Source organism: Portunus trituberculatus, chromosome 2 (genome assembly GCF_017591435.1).
Source record: "Portunus trituberculatus isolate SZX2019 chromosome 2, ASM1759143v1, whole genome shotgun sequence".
Lineage (NCBI taxonomy): Eukaryota > Metazoa > Arthropoda > Malacostraca > Decapoda > Portunidae > Portunus > Portunus trituberculatus.
This window is the reverse complement of record NC_059256.1, coordinates 5,745,529-5,752,133: the sequence shown is the minus strand read 5'-3', so window position 1 is coordinate 5,752,133 and position 6,605 is coordinate 5,745,529. Positions and strand designations below refer to the sequence as shown.

General features: G+C 36.9%; 1 protein-coding gene across 2 annotated transcripts in view; it reads left to right on the top strand.

Annotated features, from left to right (window-relative positions):
- Window positions 1–169, top strand: part of LOC123503692 (gastrula zinc finger protein XlCGF7.1-like) — a 12,288-nt gene extending 12,119 nt beyond the window's left edge. For both annotated transcript variants that reach the window (XM_045253672.1, XM_045253688.1), the window contains exon 3: window positions 1–169. This exon is cut by the window's left edge. The gene's annotated coding sequence lies outside the window, so the exon portion shown is untranslated.
- Window positions 170–6,605: the final 6,436 nt, after the last annotated feature.

Below are 6,605 nucleotides of genomic sequence, written 5' to 3'. Positions count from 1 at the left end.
GATAATGTTCGTAGGTGGGGACAGAATGTTGTATGAAGTGTGTGTCAGATTTAGCTTTTAATAGTACCCAGTCTCTCTCTCTCTCTCTCTCTCTCTCTCTCTCTCTCTCTCTCTCTCTCTCTCTCTCTCTCTCTCTCTCTCTCTCTCTCTCTCTCTCTCTCTCTCTCAAGTCACTAGTATCACTCACTTTAAATTGTTAAGCCAGTTCATTTCTCGCTCTAGAAACAAATAGAGAGAGAGAGAGAGAGAGACTTCAGTAAAGATGTAAAGAAGTTTCTGCCATACGATGTTTCAAATGCTTTCTCTCTCTCTCTCTCTCTCTCTCTCTCTCTCTCTCTCTCTCTCTCTCTCTCTCTCTCTCTCTCTCTCTCTCTCTCTCTCTCTCTCTCTCTCAATCATTCATCTTATTCTGTGCACTTGTCAAGGAAAGAATGGCGATGCTACACACACACACACACACACACACACACACACACACACACACACACACACACACACACACACACACACACACCATCGTCACAGTCTCTCCAATTTCTCATGCATCCCTTACCCCCTTCCTCTCCCTCCATCTCCTCACATTCCCTCTCGTCCGAACCCTAGTAAGGATTTTTGCATCCCTTGGTGGAACAAAGTCGCTCAGCACAAAACAAGACTGCACATTAAAACTCTGCTCAGAAATTGCGTAACTCTCTAAAGGCTATTGTTCAAAGCTATGTAGGGTTTTTCAAGGGTGTTTTTGTGGTTGTAGAGGCAGAGTGACATGATTTCTGCATTGTAAACTGGAGAAACACTCTTGAAAAACCACGCCAGTCATCTCTGTAGCCTTGGAAAACAGTCGTAATAGAGTTAAAGGCATTTCCAAGATGTTTTTAAAGGTTTTTGAGGCAGAGTGACATGATTTCTGCATTGTAAACTGGAGAAACACTCTTGAAAACCATGCCAGTCATCTCTGTGGCCTTGGAAAACAGTCGTAATAGAGTAAAATGCATTTCCAAGATGTTTTTAAAGGTTTTTGAGGCAGAGTGACATGATTTCTGCATTGTAAACTGGAGAAACACTCTTGAAAACCACGCCAGTCATCTCTGTGGCCTTGCAAAACAGTCGTAATAGAGACAAAGGCATTTCCAAGATGTTTTTAAAGGTTTTTGAGGCAGAGTGACATGATTTCTGCATTGTAAACTGGAGAAACACTCTTGAAAAACCACGCCAGTCATCTCTGTGGCCTTGGAAAACAGTCGTAGAGAGAGAGCAGAGAGTTTTAAGAGTACAGGCCTCATTTGAGTGACAGAAGGGAAGGGTGAGATTGTCAATGGATGCAAAATGTAGAAAATGTTTATGCAGTTATTGTGTGGAGAACCCTTCTGGCTGGCTGGCTGGCACTACTACTACTACTACTACTATTTTCTCTCTCAATAGTTTTTCCTCGGCATTTTTTTCTCTTTCCTCCTCCTCCTCCTCTTCCTCTAACAAGGGCGCTGCAGAAGTCTTGCCATTAAGTATAAATGCTATTAAATCTTATGTCCCTTGTCTAACCTAACCTAACCTAACCTAACCTCACCTCACCTAACCCAGCCAAGCCCAAGCCAGTCCGTGCGAGGGTACACTGCGACACACGAATACGTACATACACACGCACACACTTGTCTCAGGATACACCTACAACCTAACCTAATTTGACGAGTGTTCTTAGCCCCATTTAGACCCATTTGTAGAGGTTCCAGCCCCCCCCCCCTCCTGTCCTGCCTCCCTTCCCCTCTCCCCATGCCCATCATAGCCCTTCAGCCTCCATAAATATATATTTTTTAATTAATTAATTTATTTTTATAGTGACTCAAAATAAACGCCTTTTTTTTTTTTTTTTGTGGTTTTTTCCATTTTTGTTTCATCATGTCATCCATTCGCTCTCTCTCTCTCTCTCTCTCTCTCTCTCTCTCTCTCTCTCTCTCTCTCTCTCTCTCTCTCTCTCTCTCTCTCTCTCTCTCTCTCTCTCTCTCTCTCTCTCTCTCTCTCTCCAGCAGGAAGTGTAAGGAGACTAACCACAATGTACATGATTGGTTTGTGTGTAGTTGGGCAAGACACAGCTAACCCCTTCAGTAGCATGACGTGTTTCCCTATTCCTCCTGGTGACTATTTGGTGACTTTCCACAGCTTCACCAACTCATGTGGGGGGTTAAAATGGTGAAGACTGTGGCCATTAATCTTGTGCCCTCCATACACCCTTGCTAATGTCAATAAAATGGTCTAATGGTACACAAAACTCAAGGTAAAAATGTGTCCCAGTACTGAAGGGGTTAAAATAGTGAAGACTGTGGCCATTAATCTTGTGCCCTCCATACACCCTTGCTAATGTCAATAAAATGGTCTAATGGTACACAAAACTCAAGGTAAAAATGTGTCCCAGTACTGAAGGGGTTAAAATAGTGAAGACTGTGGCCATTAATCTTGTGCCCTCCATACACCCTTGCTAATGTCAATAAAATGGTCTAATGGTACACAAAACTCAAGGTAAAATGTGTCCCAGTACTGAAGGGGTTAAAATAGTGAAGACTGTGGCCATTAATCTTGTGCCCTCCATACACCCTTGCTAATGTCAATAAAATGGTCTAATGGTACACAAAACTCAAGGTAAAAATGTGTCCCAGTACTGAAGGGGTTAAAATAGTGAAGACTGTGGCCATTAATCTTGTGCCCTCCATACACCCTTGCTAATGTCAATAAAATGGTCTAATGGTACACAAAACTCAAGGTAAAAATGTGTCCCAGTACTGAAGGGGTTAAAATAGTGAAGACTGTGGCCATTAATCTTGTGCCCTCCATACACCCTTGCTAATGTCAATAAAATGGTCTAATGGCACACAAAACTCGTAGTAAAAATGTGTCCCAGTACTGAAGGGGTTAAAATAGTGAAGACTGTGGCCGTTTTAAGTTTGAAGCTTGATAAAATGTTTGCCATGAAATTTAGAACTTGTATTTAAAACTGGGAAATGTTAAGTTTATTGAATTGTGTGGAGTAGAAGTGCATTGTGGGTATGTAAATGTGAGGTCAACTTTAAAGGGAAGGATTTTTGGTGTGCTGGAAGTTCAAAGCTTGAAAATCGAACTTAATTTATGGGTTAAAACTTAAATTATTTGTCTCTTGAAAGCTTTTTGAGCAAAGCTGCATTCATTCTTGGTATATGTGTGTGTGTCAAGCTTAACTGACAAGAAAAACACCAAATATATTGACAAAAACATGCAACACACACGGTAAACAAGAATTAAACCAGTCAATTCATAAAAAAACACCAGAAAATTTGAGAATATCGACCAAAAAAACACAAAACGCAACACAAACAAGAAAAACACCAAATATATTGACAAAAACACGCAACACACACGGAAAACAAGAATTAAACCAGTCAATTCATAAAAAAACACCAGAAAATTTGAGAATATCGACCAAAAACACACAACGCAACACAAACAAGACAAACACCAAATATATTGACAAAAAAAACGCAACACACACGAAAAACAAGAATTAAAACCAGTCGATTGATAAAAAAACACCAGAAAATTTGAGAATATCGACCAAAAAAACACAAAACACAACACAAACAAGACAAACACCAAATATATTGACAAAAAAACGCAACACACACGGAAAACAAGAATGAAACCAGTCAATTGATAAAAAAAACACCAGAAATTTTGAGAATATCGACCAAAAAAACACAAAACACAACACAAACAAGAAAAACACCAAATATATTGACAAAAACACGCAACACACACGGAAAACAAGAATTAAAACAGTCAATTGATAAAAAAAACACCAGAAAATTTGAGAATATCGACCAAAAAAACACAAAACGCAACACAAACAAGAAAAACACCAAATATATTGACAAAAACACGCAACACACACGGAAAACAAGAATTAAAACAGTCAATTGATAAAAAAAACCCAGAAAATTTGAGAATATTGACACAAAAAAACACAAAACGCAACACAAACAAGAAAAACACCAAATATATTGACAAAAACACGCAACACACACGGAAAACAGGAATTAAACCAGTCGATTGATAAAAAAAACACCAGAAAATTTGAGAATATCGACCAAAAAAACACAAAACACAACACAAACAAGAAAAACACCAAATATATTGACAAAAACACGCAACACACACGGAAAACAAGAATTAAAACAGTCAATTGATAAAAAAAACCCAGAAAATTTGAGAATATTGACACAAAAAAACACAAAACGCAACACAAACAAGAAAAACACCAAATATATTGACAAAAACATGCAACACACACGGAAAACAAGAATTAAAACAGTCAATTAATAAAAAAACACCAGAAAATTTTAATATCGACCAAAAAAACACAAAACACAACACAAACAAGAAAAACACCAAATATATTGAGAAAAACACGCAACACACACGGAAAACAAGAATTAAAACAGTCAATTGATAAAAAAACACCAGAAAATTTAAGAATATCGACCAAAAAAACACAAAACACAACACAAACAAGAAAAACACCAAATATATTGACAAAAACACGCAACACACACGGAAAACAAGAATTAAACCAGTCGATTGATAAAAAAACACCAGAAAATTTGAGAATATCGACCAAAAAAACACAAAACACAACACAAACAAGAAAAACTACAAATATATTGAGAAAAACACGCAACACACACGGAAAACAAGAATTAAAATGGTCAATTGATAAAAAAACACCAGAAAATTTGAGAATATCGACCAAAAAAACACAAAACGCAACACAAACAAGAAAAACACCAAATATATTGACAAAAACACGCAACACACACGGAAAACAAGAATTAAAACAGTCAATTGATAAAAAAACACCAGAAAATTTAAGAATATCGACCAAAAAAACACACAACGCAACACAAACAACAAAAACACGCAACACACACGGAAAACAACAAAAACTGCAAGAATAAACGCAAAAAATTGGTGTTTGAGCTGGGAAGTGTTACGAATATTACAAATTTACATCAAGAACAGTAAATATTTGAGCCACAGTGTTACAGCTTCACAATTTGGCAATACTGAGTTGCTATGGAGGTATTTCAAGCTTCAGACATACAAAAGGAGGGTTGGAAGACAATTAGAAGGAGATTTGGAGAGGATTAGAAGGTTTTTTGCAGATTTGAAGAGGATTAGAAGGATTTTAGGAGATTTGAAGAGGATTAGAAGGAGTTTAAGAGATTTGAAGAGGATTAGAAGGATTTTAGCAGATTTGAAGAGGATTAGAAGGATTTTTGAAGATTTAGAGACAATTTTGCAGATTTGGAGAGGATTAGAAGGTTTTTTGGAGGTTTAGAGACAATTTTGGAGATTTGAAGACACTTAGAAGGAGATTTGGAGAGGATTAGAAAGATTTTTGCAGATATGAAGAGGATTAGAAGGTTTTTTGCAGATTTAGAGACAATTTTGCAGATTTGAAGAGGATTAGAAGGATTTTTGGAGGGTTAAATAAAAAAATGTGTGAATATATTGAATGCTGGATCTCTCTCTCTCTCTCTCTCTCTCTCTCTCTCTCTCTCTCTCTCTCTCTCTCTCTCTCTCTCTCTCTCTCTCTCTCTCTACAATTTGTAAAGTTAGTTAAAGTTCAAATATTGTGCTTGAGTGAGATAATATTTCTCTCTCTCTCTCTCTCTCTCTCTCTCTCTCTCTCTCTCTCTCTCTCCCCACAAGTTAGGTGAAGGTAATTGTAGTTTTGTAATTCATTATTATTATTATTATTATTATTATTATTATTTATTATTATTTATTTATTTGTCCATTTTTTACACAGAATATAATTGTAAAATATATCATTTATTATTATTATTATTATTATTTTTATTATTATTATTATTTTATTTTCTTAGTTATAATGTCTTTGTTATCCTCCTCCTCCTCCTCCTCGTCTCCTCCTCCTCCTCCTCCTCCTCCTCCTCCTCTCTCTCTCTCTCTCTCTCTCTCTCTCTCATATTTATTTTTGTTAGTTTGAATTGTTATTGAGATTGCTTACTCTCTCTCTCTCTCTCTCTCTCTCTCTCTCTCTCTCTCTCTCTCTCTCTCTCTCTCTCTCTCTCTATTTTCCTCCTCCTCCTCCTCCTCCTCTCTCTCTCTCTCTCTCTCTCTCTCTCATATTTATTTTTGTTAGTTTGAATTGTTATTGAGATTGCTCTCTCTCTCTCTCTCTCTCTCTCTCTCTCTCTCTCTCTCTCTCTCTCTCTCTCTCTCTCTCTCTCAATTTTTTCTCATCAGCATTACTAATTTTGTAAAGATCTCTCTCTCTCTCTCTCTCTCTCTCTCTCTCTCTCTCTCTCTCTCTCTCTCTCTCTCTCTCTCTCTCTCTCTCATCCTCCCATTTCCCCATTAAGATATTGTTATTTTTTATAATGTACACACACACACACACACACACACACACACACACACACACACACACACACACACACACTTTTTCGTATATATGAAATGCATGCTCTGAACACTTCCAAAATACATTATTATTATTATTATTATTATTATTATTATTATTATAACTTATGAATAATAATAAAGATTTTGCCGTCTAAAGA